The sequence below is a fragment of the Podarcis gaigeae genome, assembly GCF_964106915.1.
Source record: "Podarcis gaigeae genome assembly, chromosome: 8".
NCBI classification, from domain to species: Eukaryota; Metazoa; Chordata; class Lepidosauria; order Squamata; family Lacertidae; genus Podarcis; species Podarcis gaigeae.
The window spans coordinates 56,957,559-56,973,045 of NC_139684.1; the positions used below are offsets into that span (position 1 = coordinate 56,957,559).

A 15,487-nucleotide genomic window follows, 5' to 3' on the forward strand; every position below is an offset into this window, starting at 1 on the left:
AAAAAGGACTTCTTCACACAGCACACAGTTAAACTTAGGAACTCACTCCCACAGGAGGTTATGATGGCCACTAATGTGGATAGCTTTAGAAAAGGATTAGGCAAGTTGGGCTATCCATGGCTACTAGCCATGGTGTCTTTGCTCTGCCTCCACAGTCAGAGGCAGCAATGCTGGGAAACCACAGAAACAGAAAGTCCTCTTGTGCTTGGTTCAGCTTAGAGGTTTCCAACAGGCATCTGGTTGGCCACTGTGAGAACAGGATACTGGTCAAGATGAGCCATTGGCCTGATCCATCAGGCTCAGTTTGGAAGGGCTGCCTGGTTTAAGCATAACCTTGAGAAGGGAGAGCTGGGGAAGGAGCTTGAAGTTGCCTGTAAGCATCTGGTGAATAGACTGAACCTGGGTCACCAGGTCCCCCTATGGTGAGAGGCATTCTATTTCTATGTACATTACAGTAATCATTTCTAAATTTGTGCCTATGCATATAAATGAGGATACGTGAGTTCTATGCAAATATTTGTCCTCTGTTTGTGATGCATTTCATTGTTTCTGGTGAGGCATTGGTGTCCCCACTAAGTTTGGGAGATGATTCATCCACATCTGACTTGCTACCAGAAGCCACGTAGACTTTTACTCTGCTGCAATGATGGGAAAGCCTCACTTCTTCTTTGGAGGTTCCCACTTGCAGTTATGATAAAAAGAAACCTTGCATCTCAGCTAAGCCTTCCCAGCCAACAAACACCTCTATGTCGTCATCCTACTTGTTTCACAAACAAAGGAGGGCTGGCCTGATTCCTTGCTGCCAAGCCAGAAACCCCCCTGCAAAGGTCTAACGGGATCTGCCCTATATCTTCCATTGATCTGGGAATATAAACCACTTGTTACCTGACTGTGAATGCACTGGAACGCATTGTGTGGATTCTAGTAGCCAGTGCAACAGGTGCACAACCGGCATTATGTGTTCCAGTTTCAAGCCCTCGTCAACAGAGGAGCATCCATTTTTTGCACCAACTGAAGTTTCTGAACCATCTTCAAAAATAGCCGTACATGAAGCACATTACAGTAGTTGAACTTGGTTAACACTAATGAATGAGCAATTGAAGTCAGGTCCAGCCACTCTAGATACGGTCGTGCTTATGGCTCACAGCTAGCATAGCAGCACAAGTCAGTGAAAGTCATCTCCCTGTCCCCATCCCAAAGCTGTGAACTTAGTCCTTCAGGGGGTATGTAAACTCATCAGCCAGCTCCCCAGCACACATTACCTCCCATCTCATCTGGTTTAAATTTCAGCTTGCTCATCTTCCGAACAGCCTCCATACACCTGTCCAATAAAAGCACAGATCCTTGGGACAGGGGGTGGGTGGGAAAGGGAGGTCGAGTTGTGTGCCATTTGCATACCTGTGACTCAACACGGAGGTCAAATCTCCAAATAACGTTTCCCAAATTTTAAAGAGCAGGTGGGAGGAGACTTCTCTGTGTGAATCACAGAATGCTCTGTCCAGACAATCAGTGAGCTGTCAACTGGTTGTGCAGTGGCCTCGAAAAGGGCAAATGCCATGATAATGGATAATTAGGGATAGCGTTGAAAATAAAGCTGCTGCTATCATCATGCTGTGATACACATCTCAGGCATGAACACATTTGGAATCCTGTGTACTGTTCTGGTCCCCTCACCTCGAAAAGGATGTTGCAGCATTGGAGAAGATTCAGAAAAGGGCAACCAGAATGATCGAGGGGATGTAGAGATTCCCCTATGAAGAAAGATTGCAGTGCATGGGACTTTGTGACTTAGATAAGATGCAAGTAAGAGGTGACACGGTAGAAGTTTATAAAGTTAGGCATGACATGCCAGCTCCCTCGGCCAGTAAAGCGAGATGAGCGCCACAACCCCAGAGTCGTCCACAACTGGACCTAATGGTCAGGGGTCCCTTTACCTTTAAGAAAGTGGAGAGAGAAAAGTTTTCCTCTCTCCCTCATAACACTAGAACTTGTGGATATCCAATGAAGCTGAATGTTTGAAGATTCAGGGAGGACAAAAGAAAGGACTTCTTCAGACAGTGCACAGTTAAACTTGCTCCCACAAGAGGTACTGACAGACCTGGATGGCTTTAAAAGATTATTGGACAAATTCATGTAGGAGAAGACGATCAATGGCTACTAGCCCTGTGGCTATGCTCTGCCTCCACGGGCGAAGCAGCAATGCTTCTGAAAATCAGTGGCTGGAAACCGCGTGGGGGGGGCTGTTGTGCTCAGATCCTTCTTGTGGGTTTCCCACAGGCATCTGGTTGGCCACTGTGAGAAGAGGATGCTGAACTGAACGGGCCACTAGCCTGATCCAGCAGGCTTTGCTTATGTTCTTATGAGATGGTTCATTCCACCCTTTTTCAATCTGTGTGTCTCTTCCTCCATTCGCCTTTCCCCAGCCACTCCATTGCATTCCCCTCCCTATTTGGTCCCCCCCCTTTTTTCTGGTTTCCCCCCCTGATTTGTTGGCTCTGCTCCAAAAGACTGTGTTTGTCTCCATGGTCCACGACCAAGGAAGAGGAAGGAGCAAGCAATGTTTTCTGTCTGACACTTTTCTGCCGGCTGGTCCCTCGAAGCTTCTTCCCACAGAGATGGGTGATGCACGTCACCATAGTTACAAAAGAAGCTTGTTTTTCCTGTAACAAGCTGCAAGAAATTGCATCACCTTTCCAGGCCAAGGTGGGTGGTTACAGCAGTGACTCATCTCTGCCCAGCCACTGGTGGATTATTTGATATTAACAAGGAGCGCTTGAGGAGCCCAGAAGGGAATAAGAGGATATGAGATCCAAGAGCTGGACTGATTTTTAATCCAGCTCCTGACATGCAGCCATATATAAATCCATTCCATCCAAATTAGGAGGGGATGTGGAGGTGTTGAACAGGTGTCTGGAAGCAGTAATGGACTGCATGGGGGCTAATAACTGAGGCTGAATGCTGATAAGATGGAAGTGCTGTGAGTGGGAGGTGTCCCAAGATGGAAGTGCATGGGTGGGTGGTTGCCATGTCCAGGAATTATGTGTACAGCCAGAGGCACCAACTTGAGCAGAAGATTGGGGGAGCCGACGGTGCACATATTGTGTGTTTGTGTGACGCAGGAACGCAGGGAGGAGCCAAGGGGAGGAACAGAACGCAGCAGCAGTGCACCTTCAATGACTGGTGGGTCCTCCTCTATGGCGCTCAGCCTGCTTCTGCTCCTACCAACACCACCAGACCAGGGCTGCTTCTCCCTCCCCTTAAAGGTAGTTCTTAGCCCTTGCTACCCACAGAAAGTAGCAGCTTCTCCCAGCCTCTCACCCTGGGAGACCAACATTTCCCAGTCTCTCACACAACATCCCTCCATGAACCATCAACCATCTCCATGCTGTCTCTTGATTGTTCTGTCCGCATGTTATCAGTATACTATGCTATCAAACATAATGCTGCATGTTGTCTGTGGCATATCACTGAACATAAGGCAAACCCTCAAGCAGCCCCTATTTACAAGGCACAGTCCCAATGTTCTGGCATCAATGCCCATGCTGTAAAATGTTCTTGTACATTCATTGCCATTCTTCTATTCATTTATTTATATTTATTGCATTCAAAGACCACCTTTCTCTCCAAAGTGGCATACATGGTCCACCACCACCCCTCCTCAATCCTGCAACAACAAGGTAGGCTAGGCTGAGAGGCAGTGACTGGGTCACCCAGTGAGCTTCATGGCTGAGTAGGGAGTTGAACCCTGGTCTCCAAGGTCCTAGTCCAGCACGCTAACCACTATGCCACACTGGCTCTCCATTTTCAGCCTCCCCACATGAACATCTAGCAGTTCAGTTTTGGAAGACATAGGGAGTGGAGGATCTTGTAATAGCCAAAATTTTGCACCAGCTTCCCTCCCATTCCTGCTATTTAATATGCAATAGTAGGTAATCCTGGGACGCAGGTGGCGCTGTGGGTTAAAGCCTCAGCGCCTAGGACTTGCCGATCGAAAGGTCGGCGGTTCGAATCCCTGCGGCGGGGTGCGCTCCCGCTGCTCGGTCCCAGCGCCTGCCAACCTAGCAGTTCGAAAGCACCTCCTGGTGCAAGTAGATAAATAGGGACCGCTTACCAGCGGGAAGGTAAACGGCGTTTCCGTGTGCGGCTCTGGCTTGCCAGAGCAGCGATGTCACGCTGGCCACGTGACCCGGAAGTGTCTCCGGACAGCGCTGGCCCCTGGCCTCTTAAGTGAGATGGGCGCACAACCCCAGAGTCTGTCAAGACTGGCCCGTACGGGCAGGGGTACCTTTACCTTTACCTTTAGTAGGTAATCCTTAGTATGTATTTAACATAGCATGCAATGGTATATCATCCTTAATATATATTTGACATGCAATGATGTGTACTCCTTAGTATCCAATGCTTGTCATGCTCAAAGTCACTGCATAGATTCCAGTTGCAGCTATTCTAGAAGTACAGCCAGATCCATTGTGACATCAAACATTCTTTTCAAGAAAGAGGAACTGTTACGGTACGGGCAGTTTACCAAGACACTGTGCTCCGGAAGTCAGGATGGGACAGGCTGTTACAGAGTAAATGAATACAATGCACAGCAGGCAGAGAAGAGATTGTGTAACGTGTGCAAGAGGGGAGAGTCAGGCAGTGATCCTTGATGGGTGAATAAGGGATGTTCCAGCTACGCCAGTGCTGTGTCCAAGAATCAAGGCAGAAGTAAATAACAAGGGCTTTGTTCTAAGATTAAAAAGTAACTGTCATTGCAAAACTCAACAAGTGTGCCCCAGCTGAGCAAGTCCCCATTGTTACTTCCCATCTCTTGTAATAGGCTGAATCCTTTCAGTTGGCTATTCCTTCCAGCTGCCTTAAAAGGAGACTTAGGGGGAAACTGCATGTTAAATCACCATATTTCTCCCTCTCCATATTCCCACAACCCAGCACTACGAAAGATAATCCTTAGTCCATGCAGGTAGTTATTTAGCTTGGACAGGCCATCTCTCTGGTTCACTCTCTGTCTAAATGGTTGAGGGAGTTGGGTATGTTTAGCCTGGAGAAGAGAAGATGGAGAGGTGATATGATAGCCATCTTCAAATATCTGAAGGGCTGTCACCCTGCTGCTCCGGAGGGTAGGACTACAACTAATGGATTCAAATTGCAATAGAGGAGGTTATAGCTAAGCATTAGGAAGAACCTTCGGACAGTAAGAGCTGTTTGACAGTGGAATGGGCTCCCTTGGAAGGCAGTGGACTCTCCTTCCTTGGAGGTTTTTAAACAGAGTTTGCATGGCCATCTGTCAGGGATTCTTTAGCTGTGATACCTGAATTGCAGGGGATGAACTAAATGACCGTTGGGGTCACTTCCATCTCTACAATTATGTGATTCTATGATTAAAGGCAGGTTCTGGTGTCGTCTGTAGTGCTGATGACACAGTGAAATCATCCAGCACAGCACAGCTCACCTGGCTCACTTTCCTACTCTGATGGAGCCGAATAAGAAACATGCCACACACAGTCATCAGAAAGGTCATGAGTATAATGTTCTGTCCTTTCAACCAGCTTACAGAGAGATGTTAATCTGTATTCTCCCTTCCACAATATCCCAGGTTTTTGGTTTTTCGAAAAGTATGCTTTATTTATGCATTTTCAGTAGTAAATACAGTTAAAATGTCTAACTCGAAAGCACCCCCATTTCCCCTCCCCCTCCTTCCCAGTCATCCCATATAATTCATAGAATTTGCATAGAATTCAGGTGTTTAACAAATCATGTGTAAATATTGAGAACAATTGTAAATATTGGGTAATGTTCATTCTCCAAGCAGATTGCCCCAGAGAGTCAATGGCAGTGTCTTCGTCCTGTTGTTTCTGACATGGGGGGGGGGCGGGGAATGTACCATATGTCATCAAAATCTTAGACAGCTTTTCTATGAGTGCAACTCTATGAGTGCAAAATCTTAGTTTTCTATGAGCGCAACTCTTCTCATTGCATGCATCCTATATCAAATTAGCAGCTGATTTCCAATTTTGAGCTAAAACCTGTCCAGCAGCCACCATAAAAAGGATTAATAGTTCTTTAAACAAAAAGTCTTTTAAGCCTTCAGTAAACAAGTTTAATAATGGTAGTTTGGGATCACAGGGAACTGTTCCACTTCATCTATTCTTAAGCTATGAAAACCTTGAATCTTCTTGCAGCTCCACCACATGTGGAAATAAGGTCCCAATTCTTAGCAACCTCTCCAACCTAGTGAGTTTGCTAATGAGTTTGTTTTATAGCATCTGAGACCTACGTAGCATTTATTTCTGTCCTTGCTGATATAGACTTAAATGGCTGTTTTACCCAAAATTTATGCCACTCACTTGGCTCAATATTACAGATCAAATCTGATTCCTACAGAGATTTTAAGGAACCTAGATTACCGTGTGACAGTAATTTTTAGATGTGTAGTATTTAGGAGAAGCTGTTCTATGGGTTTGAGTGGTCTGATGGCTTGAGACATCCCTATAGGGTTGGAGGTAAAGTGTTTTACTTGAATAGCCAGCCAGTCTGTATCCTAGTTTTTCTGTTAGCTGAGTGCCTATCAATAGGGTCATTATACAGGTCCCTAATGGTATTAAAAAATGTTTCCAGTCATTAAATTGTTGTTCCCTAGTTTTGCTATAAAACAGGGGATGGTGATAGAAAGCTATAAGAGGAAAGATGGTGGGAGCTAATCTTTGAATATAATCATAGAACTGTAGAGTTGGAAGAGACCCAAAGGGTCATCTACTCCAACCCCCTGCAATGCAAGAATCTTAGCTAAAGAATCCCTGACAGATGACCATCCAACCTCCATTTAAAAACCTCCAAGTCCATCACATTTTGAGGGGGTTTGTTCCATTGCTGAATAGCTCTTACTCTTAGAAAATTCTTCCAGATGTTGCATTGGAATGCTTGGTCCATGTGGTTTGCAAATGCAGTTGGTTTTAATGCGTCAGGAATGGAACAGCTGCTGCCTGTTTGCATTTGAAAGAATCTCATTCCAGTGAAATTCATGCACATTGCTGTGTTTCATCATTTAACATGTGCTACGTATATGGGATATATTATGATCCCTTGTCAGAATATCCTAGGTTTCTTAACTCAAACAAAAAAAGCTGCATTCAAATTGTTGTTCATTCGCACCCCAATGTTGCTCTGTTTACACTTCAGATTCCATTTGTTTTTCCCCAACTATTTCATTCATGACAGATTCTGAAGATATGCCTGGTTTAGATTTTAAAACTCCAACAACATTCACTTCCAGAACGCAGGCTCCCCCTCCTTCCCTGAACTGAAGGTGACATCATTGGTGACTATGACAGAACAATAGGCCTAGGCCAGCCTTGGTCTGGATCTGGGGCATGGAAGGCTCAGAAACCTGTCTTGCTCTCTGTGCTGAGTGGATAGAGAGCTGTGGCTTTCTATGTTCCCTCCTAGAAACCTAATGGGGGAGGAAGATATGCTCCATATGAATAGATGTGTAAATAAAACCAATATTACAAAGACACCACAGTCCCCACTGATCTTCATTCTAAAGAAACTGAAAGGAAACTGATTCAAGTGTTATGGAACATAGTTTTGTTAGCTCTTAAAAAACGATGTGGGCCACCAGTTTGCTGGCCTTAATCTTTAAAGCCCCTAAATGGCTTGAGAATAGAGTGACTAGGTCCCACAAAGACTTGCCTTTCTCAGAGAACTCCCACACATGTTTTTTGAACTAAAGTATTAAGGCAAGAAGAAGTGTTACCTCTGGAAAGATGTTCCCCTGGCCACATTCCTGATGACTTCCAGAAAGAGGCTGAAAACATAGTCAATCTCTTCCGCTTTCAATGTGGCTGCTGTTTTAATGCTGTTATTGGGGGTTTTAACTGATTAACTTTCCATTTTGTTGTTCTATTGCTTTTGTGGGACTAAGTCAAAGAAGCTCGGTGGTAGGAGCATCACACTTTGCATGCAGAAGGTCCCAGGTTCAGCTGCCAAGAAAATCCTGGGAAGACTCCCAACTAAGATCTTAATATTAGTTTTCTGATATATCCCCTCCCCACTGATCTTCCAGGATGAGAAGAGGTCTGAAGAGGGTGGAGCAGAGACAGCTGTGTCAGCAGAGTTCCAGATTGCATGGGAGGGACCCACAGGAGGAGGAGATTTAGGCAGCTGTGGGAGTGCGGGGATCTTCAGCCTCCACAATGACTTCATAGGAGCAAGACCTACTGAGAAGAGTTGTTGTGCTCATTAGGCCTGGCTTTCCTGAGCTGACCTGGTTTCTGCTAATAAAGAGTTAACATCACATACTGCGTGTGATTTATTGCTGGCTGGCTCCCTGACAGTTGAATGCCTGTGGGTAGTCCCAAAACAGAGTCTGCTTCAACAAAAATTAAGGAAAGAGTGAAGATGGCGAACGTAGTCATGAATTTAGCCCAGAGCAGCAGAGTGAAATTGACAGCTTAAAAATGGCTATCTGGGATCTTGAACATCCAGTGGAGAATAGGAGGATCAGCTTTGGGCAACTGGCATACGTGAGACCTGCCCTTGCTCTGGAGTTGCTTGTTTCCTGTTGGTTTCGCTTGTTTGTTATATCATACTTTGGGTTCAGTGTTTCCAATTGCTGGAAATCACAGAGGGGACAATGCCCTTGACACCCAGCCATAGTTTTATTATACGTTTAATGGTCTTCTTGTTATAATTTTGAGGATCCTTTGGGTGGATTATAAATGAAATAAGGGTGTTCCAGAACCAGAGTTACTAAAAAACATCTGCTCCTCCAACTTCAATTTGTTTAAAAGCAGTTCCTTTCAAGCCCAAAGTCTCCCATGCAGCCCTTGGAGTACCCTTAAATCCTTTGTGAGAAAGAGACGTGCTGATTCAATTAAAATGTATAAAGGGAGCACGATGCTGAGAAATTCAGTTGAATGATCAGCCTTGAGAGACAGGATGGAGTTATCTTCCAGGGGTTTGCTTTTTGTTACATGACATCCCAATCTCCACGAGTCGTGCAAGATTCTGGGAGTTCTAGGTCGTGTTCAGGGTCGTGTTTCCATTGCGAATTCAGGGCACAGTGGAGTCTCTAGCACTTTAAGATATATGGTTTATTTTACACCTATATATGCCTAAAGTCTTCCAAGGATGGGGTGCAGAACATTATACCCCAATAGTGTCTCTCCTTGCCCCTCTCATAGTTCAGCAGCTGAGGTTTAAAGCAGCTGCCAGACATGGCTGCTAGTCTCTCAGTGCAGTCTCCTCTAGCCAGAGCCAAGATGGTTTTGCCCTGCCCAGCAGCTCATGGAAGTCTGGGTTTGTTCTCCTTCTTCCTCCCAACACATCCTTCACCAAAAACCCAGCCCTCCTGCAAAACAACACTCCTTTTCAATCACCTCTCACACACTCATCGCCTTGGCAACATCTGTTTGGTACTAACCTGCGCAACTTCTTTGGTGTTATGGGTACCTGACCATCATTTCATAATGGCCTACATTCAACCACCCCAGCCAGACAAATTTGCACAAGCTAAACCCAGGAATTTCCGTAGGCACAGTTCAGGAAAACTGCTGCAGCCTGTATTTATCCCTTCAGTGTCCCAAATATTAGCTATATTCAGACATTCATTCATTTCTTGGGTTTAGCATACCCATCAATTGCCCTGGAAAACCTGGGACATCCCATTTTTTCTTATGAGACTATGGCGGCCATTTTGACTGCCTTGCTGTCACATGATTTTGGGCCGAGAAAAAGTGGTTTTCCAGTTCCATGATCTCATGTGGCGCCCCAAAGGCAAGTGGAACATCCTCTCAGAGGACCATTTGGCCTATGTAAGCAGACTCACTCAGTGCCTGACTTCATCATCCTCATTTTCACCAGTGCTATATAGCAATATTGTTATTACAGTCGCCAGCCTGGCTGCTGAGCTTGCTGGATCAGAGCAGAATACATTTGGGGGTTTGGGGAGGCAGTCCAGCAGCTTCTGAACTTTCATTAACATAAGCTCACTGATTTCTGTAGCAATATTGTTGCTAGATCAGAGCAAAATGCACTTAGGGGGGATTGGGGGCAGTCCAGCTTCTTCTGAAGGGTGATTACAATAAGTGCTGGTGGGCATGAACTTTTTGCTTTTTCACCGTAAATATAAATCTTGATTAAACCTCAAGTGTGGAATTGTTCAAACCTTTGGAGTTACAAAGCAACGTTTACTCCTTTGAGCATCAGGCACACCTGGCTATTTTATGCCTGGAAATCAGTAGAGAAACATGTTCCATCCCTTCAGCAGAAACAACTCAGTCGGGGATAATTTGATTGTCCTCTATTTTCTGGCTTTCTGACACTTCCCAATTGATTGTGTTTCCTTGGGCAGCGGTGTTTTAACTCTATGTCGGTTGGTTTATCTTGTTAACTAGCACTTGCTTGGGGATCAGACTGTCCTCAGCAAATGCCACCGTAAGACCTGCCTGGTGAGTCATGCATCCTCTTGTCTCCTGCGTGAACCCCAACCCTTCCACCCTAAGCTCAGGTTGTATATATGTGTAAATAAAACCACATATCCTGAAGATACCACAGCCTCCATTGACCCGCATTCCAAAGTAAATGAAGCCTGGGAAAAGCACATGGAACTCCCAGAGTCTCTCACCACATGGAGGTTAGGGTGGTGTGTAACAATGCATTGAGATGCAGTGTGGAGTAGTGGTTAGAGCACTGAACTGAGACCTGGGAGACCAGGGTTCAAATCCCCACCTTGGGCCAGTCACTGCCTCTCAGCCTAACCTACCTCCCTAGGTTGTTGTGGGGATTAAATGAGGAGGGATGAGAGCCATGTACACCACCTTAAGTGCCTAGGAGAAAAAGGTGAGCTATAAATGCAATGAGATAAATAATAAATATATTAGGCTGCTGTGTAGAAAATTGGCAGATTAGTGTCTGCAATGTGGCATTTTAATATTTTGCTTTATCTTTGTCCTTGTTGTTACCTACCCTGGGGTCTCACAACATACGGTGGGATATAAGTTTGCTGCTTTCTTTTTTAAGGTTTATTACATTTTCTCAGAAATACAGTCATACCTTAGTTCTTGAATGTTTTGGCTCCCGAATGGCACAAACCCAGAAGTGACTGTTCTGGTTTGCAAACTATTTTTGGAAGCTGAACATCCGAAGGGGCTTCCGTGGCTTCTGATTGGCTGCAGAAGCTGAAAATCAGAAGCCGCACTTTGGCTTTCTAGTGTTTTGGAATTGAAATGGACTTCTGGAATGGATTCCATGTGTCTTCCAAGGTACAACTGTAGCATTATAAAAATGAAATAAACCATGTAGAAAACAACCAGCAACTGTGTAACAATTATGGTAATGCAAGTAGGCAGATCCAGACTTGATTTTGCACATTTTAGTCAAAGGAAGGGACCAATAACCAGAGTGTCTAATACAGCTGTAGAAGCAGGAAATCGCAACCAGGCAGCCTCACCACATTGAGGCATGTGTTGCTGGAGGTGGAGGGTTTGCAGTGCACGATTCTTGCTGATGAAACATATGAAAGGGAGCCATGTAACACTGAAGTGGCCATGTTTCATTACCCCTTCAGCATCCTCTGTGGATGGGTTAAGTGGACGACGCAATATCCCACACTTTCTTAAGCCACCTTTCACAAGACGAACAGGTAGGAGACTTCTGGAATCCCTTTTCTTTTGCTTTCCTTTGACACGTTTATTGAGTTTTAAAAAACTACAGTGTACAAATGAGACAAACAATAAAGAAACAAAGAATGATGACTGTGTGGAGCACATAGTTTCAATTGGAATGAACAGAAGGCTTACAGTTGCATCATAATAAAACAATAGATGCTGGGGGGAAAGTCTTGGATGCTACAAAGGTAGATTCTTATTCACCAGGGTTTTTTAAACAGAGGTTGGATTCTTTAGCTGTGTTTCCTGCATTGCATAGGGTTAGACTAGATGATCCTTGGGATCCCTTCCAGCCCTATGATTATATGATGATATGATTCTATGAAGGGACATTTTAGAAGTCAGAGTAACGTATCAATAAGGCAGCCTCACCACCCAGTGCCACTTGTTGTTGGGGGCCTAAGCTGTCAGTGCACTTGTTGCATTTATAAAGCATCTAATCGGAAACCACGCATCCTCAAAATGGTCTCTTTCCCTAACCCCTCTTAGAACCCTCCTCTGTTGGGTTAAACGCTCAGACAAGGCCATGCCCTGCACCTTCTCAAACCAATAGGGACGCCATGCAGACTCCCAGCATTGGGAGATTTTGAATCTGGCTGCAGGCGGCAGCAAAGCAAGCAACTCCTTCTTTCATATGGGTGGAATTTGAGACACTTTCCATGGCTTAGCAATCTCAGTTCGGTCTGCAGCTAACAGCAGCACTACCAACCCTTTGTGCACAAAAGGGGGGGGGTTAACTCACTTTCAGTGACTAGGAGTGCCAAGACTGGATCAGAAGTGAGCGTTTGGTTTGTTATTGTGGAGAGATCCGCAAATATAGATCACCAATAAGATGTTAGTTTTTCACACCCTCTCCCTGCCCCCCACGTATGGGGAAAAGGTGCCCTTATGCCCACAAGCTCTCCAACATAGTGGCATGAGATAAGTTGTTTTTTCATAAACAGGCAATAAAAGAAGAAATATCAGCTTGCAAAGCAGGGAGGGGGAATCAGCTCTGCAAGCAGTTATGGTGAAGATAACCATGAGGACTAGCTTCCAGAAGCCCAACCTAGTGGAAATATTCTCTGCCTTCAGTAGGCACATGACAGGACATCATTCCGTAACAAACAACTCCTTCGCGCAGGAAGTGACACCATCCTAATGTGTCAAAAAAGTGGTGTGGAATTGTGCAATTTGCCTGTTTTTCACAATCACACTCCGCTCCAATGAAGTAAACATAGAGCTCAGTTGCCTCTTTGTGGAGCCCTGAAAAGGAGTGCAAGCTGGCAAGACCTGAGCCCATTTCAGATGAAAGGTGTGGAGCTATCAGTGGAGAAGAAAACTCAAGCCCCCCTTCCTTCCAACCCCACCTCTCACCATCCAAGTGTCCCTTCTAAAGCTGGGAAGAGAGTCTACACACCTGGAAGCCGTTCTCCCACTTCCACCTTCCAATTGTGGATATCTCCACATATGTCATCAAAACACTCCTTAAATATAGTACTTTGGTCAAATCGATCCCCAACAATATGACCTGTTCAGGCAATTCCAAGTTTTGGAGAACATAAGAAGAGCCTGCAGGATCAGGCCAATGGCCCATCCAGCCCAGCACTCTGTTCTCGCAGTGGCCAACCAGATGCCCCAATGGGAAACCTGCAAACAGGATTTGAGCACAAGAGCCCTCTTCCCCCCTGTGGTTTCCAGCATCTGGCATTCAGAGGCATTTAGTGCCTCAAACAATGGAGTCATAGCATATAATCATCATGGCTAGTAGCTATCAATAGACTTTTCCTCCATGAATTAGTCTACTTCATCCTCACATCCTTGTGGGAGGGAAGGTTATTGATTTGTTTCATCTTTGCTCTTGTTTTTATTATGTACTTTGTGTGTGGGGGGGTGTTTCTGTGAACTCTCGTGAGATCTGCCCCGACAGCAGTATACAATTTAATAAATCAATTAAAAAAAATAAAAAACATGGAAGGGAGGCAACTGGGTTTACTTTCAGGCAACCTGTTTATTTATTGAGAATTTTGTCCCCTTTTTTGTACAACATATGTAGTAGGTTAAACAACACTGGCTTATTTATAAAACTAAATTCTGATTTGTTTGTGGGGAGGTTATACAACGTCTCATCAAGCATTTGGTATCCCACACTTCCCAGTGCATTTTCCTGTCACTTTCCGTATGGCAAAAACTTCAGGGGTTTTTAATTTTATTTTTATTTTTTGGAGCAGGGGAGCAAGTTGGCTGCCCAAGAGCACCAAATTAGCTTTAATTGTACAACAAGAATTTGCCAGCATGTGATTGAAACCCACACAGAAATAGTGACAGTGAAGCTTCCAAAGCCCCGTGCATGTATAACCTACCAAGCTCCAAATTCCCTCCATTCTGACCACTGGAGCATCTTTGGATCTGTACTTTGAGCAGGTACCATTGTTGAGCTTTTAAGCTCTCCCCCTTGCTGGGGTGGGCAGCATGGCCTTCTCAATGTGCTTGCTCTGGAAGCCTAGAGCTCATGTGAGATTTTGCTCATGTGAGATTTTGCAGGAACTTGGATGGCCCTGCAAAATCTCAAGGGAGCATCCCAGAACCCATGCGCTGAGCAACCGGCCCCTCAGCAAGGCAGAGAGCTGAAAATGTCTTTCCATGCTGGGAAATGCCAGTCAAAAAGAGCTTTCCAGATTGTTTGCACTTAACTTGCATATTTTCAACCAGCCAGCCTTCAATCACATAAGGTTGAAATCCCTCTAGTTAAAGGGAGGTAAGGTGTTGTCATATTGTAATGAAGCCTAGATACTATTTTCTACTGCTCAGCTCAGTTGCTTCGAGCATGGTACTGAAAATGCCAAGGTCATGGGTTCGATCCCCATATGGGCCACCTGTATATTCCTGCATTGCAGGGGTTGGACTAGATCATAGAATCATAGAATCATAGAATCATAGAATCATAGAATTGGAAGAGACCACAAGGGCCATCAAGTCCAACCCCCTGCCAAGCAGGAAACACCATCAGAGCACTCCTGACATATGGTTGTCAAGCCTCTGCTTAAAGACCTCCAAAGAAGGAGACTCCACCACACTCCTTGGCAGCAAATTCCACTGTCGAACAGCTCTTACTGTCAGGAAGTTCTTCCTAATGTTTAGGTGGAATCTTCTTTCTTGTAGTTTGGAACCATTGCTCCGTGTCCGCTTCTCTGGAGCAGCAGAAAACAACCTTTCTCCCTCCTCTATGTGACATCCTTTTATATATATATATAGATGCCTCTGGGAGTCTCTTCCAACTCTACAATTCCATGATTCTATCATTTTAATAGAAATAAGTTAATCTTTGACTTGTTGCAAGCACTGAAGGATGCCAAAGACAGGGACCTAGAATGCATTCCAACTTTCCTTACCCCCCACCCCTCCCAGGTCTCGTGGCTCTTTAAGAAGTCCTCCATGCCAAACTGATGTCCCTCTTGCTTTGGCAGAAGCTGCCCTGCTGTTCAGCATTCTGTGGCCAACTCCTTCCCCAAGCAAGTTGCAATTTGGGAGCTTTCTGGGGCAGCACAACAACAGCTCTGACGCTAAGGAGAGATTGCAGGGAACCTAACACACAGTTCCGAATCAATTTTATCAAGTGAGTCTCTTGACGATTTTTCATAATCATCTGCACACTTCAATTTTATTTTATTTTATAAACTACTCCTGATCCCCCTTGCTAACAGAGCAGGGTCAGCGGGCAGTAACTCCCCTTTGGGGGCTGTGGGATTGTCTGGGGGGGGGACACTAAGAGCCAAAAGGGTAGCAGGGGGCTCCTGCAGGTGTAAATGACTATCAGACTATCACTGGATCTGTTGACT

The 15,487-nt window shown here is 45.1% G+C and overlaps 1 long non-coding RNA gene across 1 annotated transcript; it reads left to right on the plus strand.

Moving 5' to 3' along the window:
• The first annotated feature begins 4,482 nt into the window (after positions 1-4,482).
• Positions 4,483-8,296, plus strand: LOC310850289. Its single transcript, XR_014567277.1, has 2 exons — positions 4,483-4,710; positions 8,066-8,296. It is a non-coding gene; the product is annotated as an uncharacterized lncRNA (long non-coding RNA).
• Positions 8,297-15,487: the final 7,191 nt, after the last annotated feature.